Genomic DNA, 13,097 nt, shown 5'->3' on the forward strand with positions numbered 1-13,097 from the left:
TTAACAGTAGTGATGAGAAAGTAGAAAAAGTAAGTGAATGACGGTAAATAGCAGGTTCTGTGGGTTTTGAGGCATGATTGCTGGATGAATTATAATGTTGGCCTTGCATACACGTTGATGGCAGTCGTCAGTGCACAGACTTTTTCTGTCTATGAATTGTATTGTAGTTACTTTAGCTGTTTATCTTTATTATTCATTTTCATTACTTTGTGGTTTTGCATGCGAAGTGGCCTTTAATGTCACCGCTGTCCCGGTTTTGTGCTATTGATATTTTAGTCCTGCATTTGTGTTTTATGATGGTATGTTATTGCAAGCAATGAGATCGTGATTGTCTCTATGGTATCGCTTTTGAGCTAATTTTTATGTTTCTTTTATTGTATTGATGATATCATGTTATTATTGCATGCGAAGTGACCTTTAATGTCGCTGATGGTACCGCTTTTGTGCTAGTTAATGTCTTTTATTTCATTAATTGTATTTGAACGCTAAATATGGTTGGTTTGCGTTTCAGTTGCCTCTAGGGCGTCATAGTGTGATTTCGTGTCATCCCGAGATGGTTAGGTAAAGTAGGGTTGCCGAATGCCACGCTTGGATGGTATTTCGTTTCATTAGTTTACTTTTGCCCCTGCATATAAAATTGTTTCCTGTCTTCAGTCCCTATGATTAGCCCCAGTCCATATGTTGTATGACCCTAGGTTTGAGTTATTGACCAATATACTCGTTTTTTTTTACACCAAGTTATTTTGGTGGGAAGGGGGAACTTTTAACGGAGTATATTGGTATAACGCCATTTAAATATTATTCGATAAGGAGTTGGTAAACCTTACATAATTATCTGAACTGGAACCCGATAAGACCTTTGTAAGTCGTATATTCTATCGTGTGAACGTTGATAACAATTTGGCATGTGCTCTCTCGTGCCTATGAGAGAGGGTCATTCAATTCATGATATTTCGCGGATTCGGAAGTCCGTTACTTTGTCGTACGTAATTCAATAAAGTTACAAGTCGTGGAGACAGAAACAAAATATATTCGTCAGTGTGATCCATCGAATACGTGTCCAATAGACAGGCTTCGTGGTACGTTAGCCAACAAGGCCGTACGGCGCGGTTACGCCGGTTCGTCGAACGAAAGAAGAAACACGCAGCGAATTGTAAACGCAACCTTCTTGGAGTCAATAATACATCTTGGAGTCAGATATACAATTATACAACTACAAACATTCGCTCTGCGTTAAAGATGTGTTTCGACTTTAATGTAGACAATGGGCCTGGACATGCTCGACGACTGTCGCATAGCCGGCGAGATCCTGCTCCACGAATCAGGTCCGGCATAGCTGATAGAGCGATGTTCTTTTTTGTCCACCATATGTTGAACGACGTGGACGCGCGTGTATGGTATTTATGCACTTTCGATACCGAGGTAACGAAGTCATCGAAGTTTTCGGGAAAGTTGCCGCAGTGGAATTGAAAGGCCTACATAAACTTGGCAATTTTTAGTCTTCGCATATCTTCTATGTTTAGGACACCGAATCTTTTGAGCAGCCATTGTAAAAACTATTCACAGCTCAACTGTACAGTACAGATTTTTCGGGAAAGTAATTCGATTCGGATATTCTTTGATTTTGGATGGCATTGTTCGAATTAGCATCGGTTTTAGTTGAGATTTTCCGGATTCGGACGGATAGTTCCTCACAGCATGGAAAACTGAAGGGACTCGAGCGCTGTCGGACGGATTCGCATTCCAAGAAATCAATATCAGCTCATCACTTGATGAAGTCATAGCGACACCTTACGGTCGTGCGTCGCCTACAAAGCATATTTTTGTTTTGTATAGAAATAAGGAGAGAGAGAGAGAGAGAGTCTTTATTTTCATCTAACCAAAATACATAAAAACAGACGGCAATGATAATGGTAAAGAAAAAATGCATGCACAGTATTCGGTATCTGATAGGAGTGATCGACACGACCATGAAGGTCAACTAGTCTGATCACACCAGCATCAAACAGGAAGGCCTATACTTGACTCTACACCAATGGTTCCCAACGTGGGCGATATCGCCCCCAGGGGCGATTTGGCGGTCTAGGGGAGCGAAAATAACGAAGGGGGCGATAGGGGGCGAAAACATCAAAGGGGGCGATACGGGGGCGATGGCGCGTTAAAACGGCTATATTGGAGTCGGGACCGTAACTACCGCACCCGAAACCCCCCAATTGGGGGGGGGGGGGCGAAATCGCAGGAAGCCCAAAATTATTTCGTGAATTAACATGAATGATAGAGTAATTTCTAAGAAATTCATGCGACTTATTCAAAAATTTTCCGCGATGTGCGCGATTTAATATTTTCATGTATCTTGATGTTGGGGTCCCCGTCACCCAACAAAAATACGCATGATTTATGGAAATGGGAGACTTCGGCGTCGGCCATTACTGCGCCACGGCGCACCAAGACATATGAAGTTAGCGGCCATGTAACATGCGACTCCTAGAAGTGTGCCAGAACGATCAGCAGCGAGAAGACCGAAAACTTCGATATATATACAATACATATATGTTTAATTGTCCATAGGCGCCTCAATGGCTGGCGTCGAATGTTCCTGTCCTGGCGACCTTAACCCAACAGGACAAATGCCATCCCGCAAAGAAAAATTATTTGCCAGTAAAGAAATACCAATATGAAATCACGTGCGTCTCTTATTTGGTACGTTTTGACGATTTCCATACCTTCTGGCATAGCAGATATAGGAGGTTACGAAATAGCATCATGTAAAGAAGTCAATATAACAACGATTCCGCCCGAAGATGCTTGATTATTATTTAGGGGTCCTACCTTTTCCAACATACCACACGACCATATTGACCGATTCAAACATGAATTATATAAATTTGTCGCGCTTGGCGCGTCTAGGCGAAATACAGTGACTCACCAAACAGTACATGAAATAGAGTATAGCTGATATGTAGCGACAAAAAGCCCACTGGCGGAGTGGGGTCTGGGGTTCGGGTTATCACCCTATGGGGCCAAAGACTAACGTTTTTTTTTTCGGAGGAGGGGGGGCTGACGAAGTGCTGTTTTTCGGTTCCCAATATTTGGGGGGCGATGATCGGTGTGGAGCTTCAAAAGGGGGCGATGAGTCGCAAAAGGTTGGGAACCACTGCTCTACACAGTCAGGCTGTAAAAATGTTGGTTTAAAAAGGAAAATAAAAAGAAAAGTAAACAATGGTAGCAAATGATCAATGAAGCAATGTCTGGACAAGGTAGGACAACAGTGTTATAATGACAAGAGGTGATTAAGCAAGTCTTTTTTGAATCTATAATAAGTCAATTCACGAATATCTTGTGGTAATTCATTCCAAATGATAGGAACAGTCGATAGATCTCTTAGTTAGGTTGCTATAGACTAGAGAGAGACAGTTGTTATTGAGTAAAAAATTACATTCAAAAATAAAATACAAGTTGCAACGATACGATCCTTAGGGATCCGCTAGTCAGCTGCATATATGGAGTACAAAATCGTCTTTTAATAGTCTCGCGTCGATAATAAATTAAAAACAGGTACAAAAGTGGTTAATTGGAATAACACCAAAGTAACAGGCAACAATAATAAAGAAGTAACGAAAGAACGAAATACAATGAAAACAAAAGATAAATAGAAGATGAATAAATGTACAGAGTTGTCAGTTCAAATTCTAGAGAAAAAAACAAACAATTTGGCAAGAGATTATCATATCCAATAAACGGCAATTACAACGGAACTAACTTCAATATGACATGAGTAAATGAGATTTAAATTCTCGACAAAAGGCTGAAAAAGACATTTCCTACATGGCTAATGGAATGTCATTCCATATTTTTGGTCCGTGATATATGATTGATCTCCGGCACTTACTATTCGTGACATTACAAACAAATAAATTATTGGAAGTCGAAGACCGAGTACGATGTATATGTACGATACTAGATGGCGTAAACATTTCACTAAACAAACTTGGGAGATCACTTCGATCCTCTACTGTCAAGATGTTCGGGCATTTATATTTAGGGGGAGAGTCGTTCCCGTTCTTTCATGCCAGTGATGTTTCTAATTGCTAAATTTTGAAGTACTTCAATTTTAGAATAGTACGTTTTGCAGCTAAGTCCCCAGAAGACTATGTCATAACTGAGCTGACTATCAAAGAGTGGGAAATATAAATTGCCAAGCAGAGGTCTTGGGAGGCTGTGTCTTAGACAAGAAAAAATTCCTTCAACTCTGGAAAGTTATGTGGTAATTTTATCGATATGGAACTTCCATTATAAATTATCGTCAATGTGAATTCCAAGGCAATTCACACAGGTTATGGGGTTCACATTTGTATTATTTAGATTCAAGAATGGAGAGAAGAATTTAACGGGACTAGGCTTTTGGTTAATGATTAGAATTTGTGTTTTAAACGGATTTATAAGTAGCTTGTTCACATTCATCCAAGAACTGATTCGATGCATTTGGGTGTGAACCAGACATGGGGTGATTACTTCATGAATGTAATCGATTGCGATTACGATTACTCCTGAATCATGCGGTTACGATTACGATTACGATTACAGCAAAATCAGGAAGTAGTCGATTACGATTACGATTACATTGGAAAAGTAATCACGATTATACACGATTACATTTATTTTGCTTCTTAGAACTAACCTTGGAAGATATATTGGTATACAATATAAGGATTGCAATGAAAAGGCCTAATGAGACAACAAGTTTCTTTATAAATGATGCGTCATTTGCTTGTTACGTCATAATGTACCCATTGCCCAACTTTATAAGGGACGATTTATCGCGCCCAACGATTTGAATTCTTGCCAGGTCCGTAAATGCCGCACCCCAAACTCCCAATATAGGGTGGGGAGCGAGCTCGAAGGGGACTCAAAAGTATTTCGTAAACCAACATTAAGTATTTTCGATAGATTTTATTAACTTGAAAATTTTATTCGAGCTTGGCGATTTAAATGTCTCTAGATAGCTTGATTCTGAAATGCATACCCCCTTTAAGAAAAAAAGCATGCATAATTTGTAGCAATAGGCATTTCGGTGCTGGTCGTTACCTCGCCACGACACACCAAAAGATATGCAGTTTCGGCCAACATTCGACTCCACGAAGTGTGATAATAAAGAAAGACCTTGGCTGAAAATTAGGGTATGTGTGCATTGTCAATAGCAGCGCTGGGTGGGCCTGGCTAATTATCCTGTCCTTCCAATCCGAGCCCACAATCCAAAATCCACATGGGGCACACACATAGAAATAAAGACATCACAATTTGTGTGTGCGTCTCACGAAAGTTTTTCTTTTGGCCTGCTACGTTTGGGCGAACACAATATCTTTTGATTTTTAACGGACTGAAAATCACGAATTAACAACATACAATAAAGTAATTATAACAACATACCAGATGTTATAATTATGAATTAAGTGCCCCCAGCTCTACAGGTAAATCTGACCATCGGGCGATGTGAAAGAATTTGTAACGAATAGTAATATAATGCGATTACGAATATTATAATTGACGAAATTGAGTCTTCAACTTGAAAATTGACCACCCTATATGGGGGATCAAGACCAACGCTTGGATTGGGGAACGAATTGCTGTTTTGGTACTGATTCTGATTCCAGCTGCAACCCACGCTAACATTGTATATAAGCGGATGGCTGCGGCGGCAGGTCCGAATGTTGAGTAAAGAATGATGAAATAACGATTGGCACCCGTTTCAAGTAGAGTCATATGAGAATAGGAAAAAAATTCTGCCTTCAACTCAATACAGATACTGTAAGCTGTCGCTACGAGAAACGGCAAAGAACGGCTCGGTTATGATATATATAAGCAGTTGTTGATTTTGAATTCTTCGTTGTGGAAACCGTAATGTTTTATTTGACGAGTACAAAATTTCAAATCTTTGCCCGGTGTACGTACGTACAAGGCCTACTGCTCGCCAAACAGCAACGGTCAAACTGGGTTTAACTAAGCATAACTAAACATCGATACATAAGTTGGAAAGTAGCCAGTGTGGTGATTATTATTCTGCTGCCAGGTAGTGGCGTATGGAGCGTATTAATAACCTGATATACAGCACGGCGGGTGTTCTTACAATCACACTAAAATGTACTGTACATTGAATATCTATTTACTATGTGTGGACACTTCTTACAAAATGAGAAGCAAAGCTGAATACTTCTGACGTAATAATGACAGTGGTGGTTGAAAATTTGACGTTTGTGCTATCACTAACCTGGTAAAATACATCTTCCTTGTTCACGAATATTTAGTTTATGTCATAGTCCTTGAACAAATAAAAAGTAATTGTTCTTTCACAAAGAAATCGATTAGATATGGGAAGTAGTCGATTACGATTACTTTGGATTTTTTTTCGAATGTAATCGATTGCGATTACGATTACTTGAAAATGCTGTAATCGTCGTAATCGATTACGATTACTAATCGCGATTACCCCATGTGTGGTGTGAACTAATTCTCGCAATATTGGAAGAGAGGAGGCCGAGACATACGAGCATTAGGGTTGTTCAGAATTGACCGACTTTCAAAAAGTCCAGGTTTTCAGTCCGATTCCCATGCCTTATACCTTAAAAACATATGCTGGCTACTTTTTTTGTAACTCGTCCCCTGCATCCGTGTGCACATTGAGCTGGAAGAATAGCAGCTGAAAATAGGGGATTCCCCTAAAATCTGAGTGTCACGATTTTACCTAGCCTAGTTAAAGTGACATATAACATGGATTTATGCAGCTGTTGTGGTTTGGAGTGCTACAAAACCCAACTATATAAGGCATTCCTAGTTCAGGATATCATTTCCATGTCCCACACTGCCTTAGAACTGCTCAAAACTACCTAAAACTGATAGTCATTTTGTTCGATCACATATCCTACACCCCTCAAACCTACCCGGCACTGTTCATCAATTTCCTGGATCCCCATGTGCAAGAATACAACTGTAAATGTAACATCCACTCACAGCCACATAATAAACATCACAGGAAACGAAAATATAAGGCAAAGAAAGAGATCAACCTGGCAAAATATTACATAAATCAGGTGGATGAAATGGTTGCTTTCGAGAAATCTGCATATCTGTTCCGGTGATCTTCCACAGCCTGTAGGAGGCTCGCTCGCTGTTTTTTGTCATCCGTTATGAACGCAGCATAGTCGGTATTCAATTTTACCATACGCTCTGCTGCATCATTAACTACTTCAACAGTATTCACAAATTCTTGAACAGTCACGAAATCCGGATCAGTATGCCATTCCGAAACTGGAAGACTCAACCAATCATGTTCCACATGTATAGCATCAAATAGAAACCACGATTCTGGCCCAATCAAATCGACCATACTCAATGACTCAGAGACAGAGTCAGAGACCAGACTGAGAGGCATACCTCTGCGAAATTTTTCAGGGATTGGCATTTTCAGCAATTTAGCAGCCATCGCTTCCTTCAGTTTGTCAGGAATCTTTGGATTGGCCGAAAACATGGTAAATACCACCATTTCCTCGGTTAGATACCAATGATGTTTTCGCAATTTCTTGTATGCCACATCAGCAACAGTGAGATCGCATATTGAAAAGTTTTTTATGTCATGAAGGAATTTGAGATCATTCCAAGGTGCGTCACATGCAATACCAGTTTTCAACCAAGCTGGAACATAAAACAAAGCAATGAATGTATTGATTCGTTCCAACTTTTCAATGAACTCTTCAGAATAGTCCATTTGCTCACTCCACATAAACATTTTTTGACAGTACAGGACTTGACTCATCCATCTAGCTCTATGAGTAGCATTTTTGTCATCCAAAATCGCTAAGGTGCCTGTTGCACATTCTCTGTAGTCATCTCTTATCAAGACTTCTTTCTGCTTTCCATCATTGGGTTTCATCAGTGGAATTATTTCTTGCTTTGCTTCATCAGCTTTCATCGCCAACCAGCTGCCTTCAATAAACTTCAGCGTTTTATAGCTTCTTGATTTATCAATATGTTTCCACTTCTTCTTGAAGGTATTAAAATCCGTGTTTTCAGGTTGTCGATCCAAACAAACACTTCCAAACCTCTCGAATGACCAGTTCATAAATATGATGGCGACAGGCATTGTAGAAAACTTTCCTGTTAATCAATTCTTCAAGTAACGGAACCGCACCTTTGTTTTTACCAGTGTTTGAAGATGTTATGTCAAAGACAAGAGCTCTAACAGATTTTGTTAAATTCCAAAGTTCCAGCAGTTCAATTGATGCATCAGCCTGTGCTTTTCCTGTAGCACTTTCCAGAGTTTGACTGCCAAGAAGTTTCCCTTTCTTAAATGCGCCGGAATACGCAGACGATGCGAGCACTGCCAAGGCCTCAAATTGATATCCTAGACGACTCTTAGTGAGCTGTCCATCCCAGTGCAATGCAATGTGCTCTGGTGGATTGGTAGATATTTTTTCAAAGATAGATTCGGAAATTTTCAAACGATTTGCAATGCGTCGTCGATAGGTCCCAGATCTTGAAAGATGGAAGTCATTAGGGTTGCCATCGCAAGCTTTAATCAGTGCTGCAGTTATCATGGTAGCGGCATTATCACTGACTTTCAAGCGATCAAAAACCTGGCATAGGTCTTCGTTGCTGAATAGGTTTACAGGAGCTTTTAGAGTCACAAATTTAGCGGAATGACCAGATGTCGACTGTGCAAGTTCAGAATCAGTGCTGTGAGAAGTGTCAGCTACCTGTGAAGATATAGATGAGCTCTCTGTAAATTCACCTTCGCTACTTGATGCTGGTGCAGACTCTCTTGCACTCATGGTCCGTCTCTTTTGTTGCATGATTTTCGCTTTCAACACTTTATCTTTGCCACCGATCCTTGCTAATCTCGGACCCCTTTGATCCTGATAAAATGCTATGTCTTCACGTTTTTTATCGTCAGAAAGAAGTCTACTTGCTGCAATTGTCTCTATCGCGTCAGGGGCTCCTATATCCCATAGCTTACTCAGTTTGGCTTCAAAGTCGCTTTGTTTTTTTTTGATATATTAGCTTCAAAGTCGCTTTGTTTTTTGATACATATTGCCGACCTGCAGTTTTCTTTAGTGAGAGACATTGTTTCCACACTGTTTCCAATCTTTTAGTGGCATTGACTTTCGTGATAGTCTTTATGCCAACAAGTAACCAAAAACCGATCACTTTATCTACTGCGATCTGGATGTGTGACTTGACTGGTTCATTTTTTTTTAAATGAATGCTCTCTCAGGTGTAGCACATATTGCATACCTTGCCTCAGAGTGGGCAACTTCGATCCCGTAATGGCTTCCTCAGATGGTCCAACTAAGAAATGCTGTGTCTGCGATCGTGTTCTTCTAGTTTTCTTCGGTACTGCTGCACTAGATGACGATTTTCTTTTTTTTCAGACATTTCGCACTACAGCTAATCCTAGAAAAACAGATATACATAAACTCAGTCAAGGAACAAAGAATAGTGGAAAACATTTCAGTTCTTTTAGAGTTTTAGGTCGAACACATACTGCATAACTTGCACAGGAGTAGCCAGATTAGATCCAGTTATAGATTATCGAAGATAGCTACTCCTAAATTGGAAAAACTCATACCACACCAGTATATTGATATCTTGGGATATAACAAAAAATTTACAGCAACCGACTGGCGGTTTTCCCCAGTCACTGGAATAGACATTTGCAAGCTTTGTTCCTATCCCAGTAGAAAGGAAAAGAGTATAAGATCTATTATATCAAATAGTTGTATACTGCTATAATACTATGTTCACTAATCACGCGCTAAACTCGCTAATAGCATGAGTCAAAACGCCGCCTGATAAGTCCTGCACCTCAATCGTAAACACAGTCCATCAACAACAAAGCAGCAAGGCACCTGACTAATCAATAATCCCCGTTTCACAAAAGTGCTCAGCGCTTCATCAGCGCTAGAACATACGCGTCACGTCAATGAGAACACACGCCATTCCTGTCGAGTCATTGACAACGGGGGAATCCCCTAATTCCGAAGAAATTTTTAGGTGCATGAGAAAACGGCAATGTGCACACGGATGCAGGGGATGAATTACAAAAAAAAGTTGCCAGAATTTGTTTTCAAGGTATAAGGCATGGGAAACGGACTGAAAACCAAGACTTTTTGAAAGTCGGTCAATTCTGAACAACCCTAACGAGCATGTGTCATCCGCGAATAGTGTAGTGTGAAATGGAGAGCATGCGATCAAGTCGTTCATGTATATATTGAACAGTAAGGGACCAAGGACCGATCCTTGTGGAATGCCACAGGTAACTAACGATGAAGCAGACTTGGCAGAAGATAAATCATCAACATATTGCATGCGGTTTGATGGATAAGATTGTATTATATTATGCTGAGTGTCTCTCACACCATATCGATATAATTTATCACGTCAAAGACTGTGGTTTACTGTGTCAAAAGCTTTTTGAAGGTCCAGAAAAATACTACAGCTAATTTCATTTTTAGAGTGAGTTAGGGATGATTCCATTTTCTACACACTGATTGAAGAAGTGGCAGATGTATGGTGTAATAGCTAGTGTTATTACTTTGAGCAGCTCAACTGATAACTTATCGTAACCCTCTGCCTTCCCACCCATCATATTTCTAATTATATCATGAATTTCTGGTTCATTGGCATGCAACATGAACATGCTGTTAGCATTGCTCTGCAATGGAGGCAAGATGCATCTGTTGTTGGAATTTTTACACATTAAATCAAGATATGGGCCAATTGATGTAAAACATTTGCTGAAAATGGATGCTATTGATCAGATATCACCAGCCCGTTTTCATCGATAATTTGGGATGATCTGGTTGATTTATGTGAGCAAGGATTGATAAGATTCTTTATCCCACGCCACATCTGTTTTTGATTTGCGCTATGTTGATTGAAGTATTTGTGAAAGTATGATTTTTTTTTATCTGGTTTAATCTATTTGCATATGTTTTATACTTGGTTCGGTCCAATTCATTACCATTTGTAATCCATATATGATGAAGTTTATTTCTTTTCCTAATGGAGCGCAGAATACCTGGAGTGATCCAGGGTTTGAGATGCAACTTGCGTTGTCAACGTGTAAGGCGTTGGATAGTAATGTGTTTATTGACTAGGTCAGTGATCTGAGATAGAAAGCTCTCAAACTGAGCATCAGGATTTTCTTTGGTGAGTGGCTGTAGAGCATTACCGGGAATATAGTCGAATGATTCAACTAATAACGAAGTCTTGGACTCCGTTGTGGGTAGTCTTTTATAAACATAACTACTTTACATGGTGGAGATTTAGTAACAACATTGGCCAAAATTGGATAATGGTCTGTAAGATCGTTCCGTATAACCAAAGAATGAATAGGGCACGCGGTTAAGTTGTTGTATATGTAACCAAGTAGTGTTGCAGAGTGATGAGTTACTCTAGTCTGTAAAGTTATAAGAGCTGTAGGCCTACCGTGGGAGTTCAAAATATTCAAATGGTCAAGAATTTCCGTCGTAGTAGATAGTGAGTTGATATTCAAGTCTCCGAGAATGAAAAAAGTTTTCATCTGAGAATTTAGTAATGACAATGTGCGGCTCATTTCCGTAGAGAAATCTGAGAAGCAGTGACTTGGATGTCTATAGATAACACCAACTATGAAAGAGGGAGAATTGCCGATAGGATGAGCGTAATATATGCCTACTTTAATAGCTGTTGGAGTGAATAAGACATCTGTGGCCCATCGAATTGGCAAAAAGTTCTTTAAACTCTGACGGCATGACGGACGTAGAAACTCTTAGTAATGAATGCACATGAACGTTATAACCGAATATATTGTTAACGCCATTTTAATATATGATCAATAGGGAGTCTTGTGAAACATTACCTAATTCCCTGAAGTGAAAACCCGATGAGATATTTTTGATACTTAGTCATCGTGTAAACTAGAGATAAGGGAAATAAATCGTACGATGTTTTGTGCATATAATCTATCGTGGCTATGATATATGTATGCGTGTAATACACCGTGGCGTATACTTTATTCAATTTTCATGATTTGGAAGTATCGTGACGTCGCCATACGTTGATTCAATAAATTTACAAGTCATGGAGACAGAAACAAAATATTCGTCCGTGTGATCTTCGAATACACTTGTGCTGGACACTGGACAGGCTTCTTGGTACGTCAGCCAGAGCCAACCACTGGTGTGGAAGCCGGTCCGTCGAAGGGAAGATATGCGCAACGAATGCTACAAGTATCCTTCTGGAGTCAGCTTACACAAGTATAACATCAACAAACATTCGCTCTGCGTTAAAAACGTGAACGTCGGTTAAATTTGAACACAGCTTTTTTACGTATTGTTGATGTTCGAAAATGTTTGCTCTCAAATGTATGTAGACGCGCGGACCACATTTTGTAAGACCGGAAACTATCTGTGGGCAGTTCAAAATCCCGTCGCGGGCGGGATGCCGCCGCACCTGGTCCAATATAATAGATTATCCGATAAAAGCTCAAATTATCTACCTTCAAGTGATTTAGTGGAATACATCGGACAAACCTAATCCCGAAGTTCGACAAGAAGGTATGTAATGGCAATAACAAAGTCGCTCTCAATACCTTATCTAATGTCATATTTCCTTGTACCCACTATTGCATGACTTGAATTCTTGGATTTTACAATACGTTGATTAACCGAAGAAAAGTAGACATGGCGACGCCTGTAGGATTAGCTAATCTAAATTGTCCAATGCTTAATCGCAGTTCTTCATTACGTTGCATGGTCTAAAGTCGGACTGATGGTTGATTTGTGCGGCCGTTATATCCACACACACCGACTCACGCAGGTCGAAGTTTTTTGCTTGTGAGGAAATATTATGCTAACATGCGTTTGAACAAATTCACGGAGTGTAATCATGGGATTATCATGAATAATCATTTAAGTATTTCCGGTCCAAGTGTCTCATCGGTACCACATCTCCGCTACCCTAAAATCGTTCATACAATTCCATGATGAATTTTTTTGCTGGCCAGTGTAATAAAATCGCGACATATTCATAACACCTGGGGATGCGCCCGCATCACTCGCAAC

At 39.9% G+C, this 13,097-nt stretch overlaps 1 protein-coding gene across 5 annotated transcripts in view; it reads left to right on the forward strand.

Annotated features, from left to right (window-relative positions):
* Positions 1-13,097, forward strand: part of LOC145453615 (uncharacterized) — a 371,639-nt gene that overhangs the window by 51,517 nt on the left and 307,025 nt on the right. The window lies entirely within an intron of this gene.

Source organism: Botryllus schlosseri, chromosome 1, assembly GCF_051294905.1.
Source record: "Botryllus schlosseri isolate E-star chromosome 1, Bs_hap1, whole genome shotgun sequence".
Taxonomy (NCBI): Eukaryota; Metazoa; Chordata; class Ascidiacea; order Stolidobranchia; family Styelidae; genus Botryllus; species Botryllus schlosseri.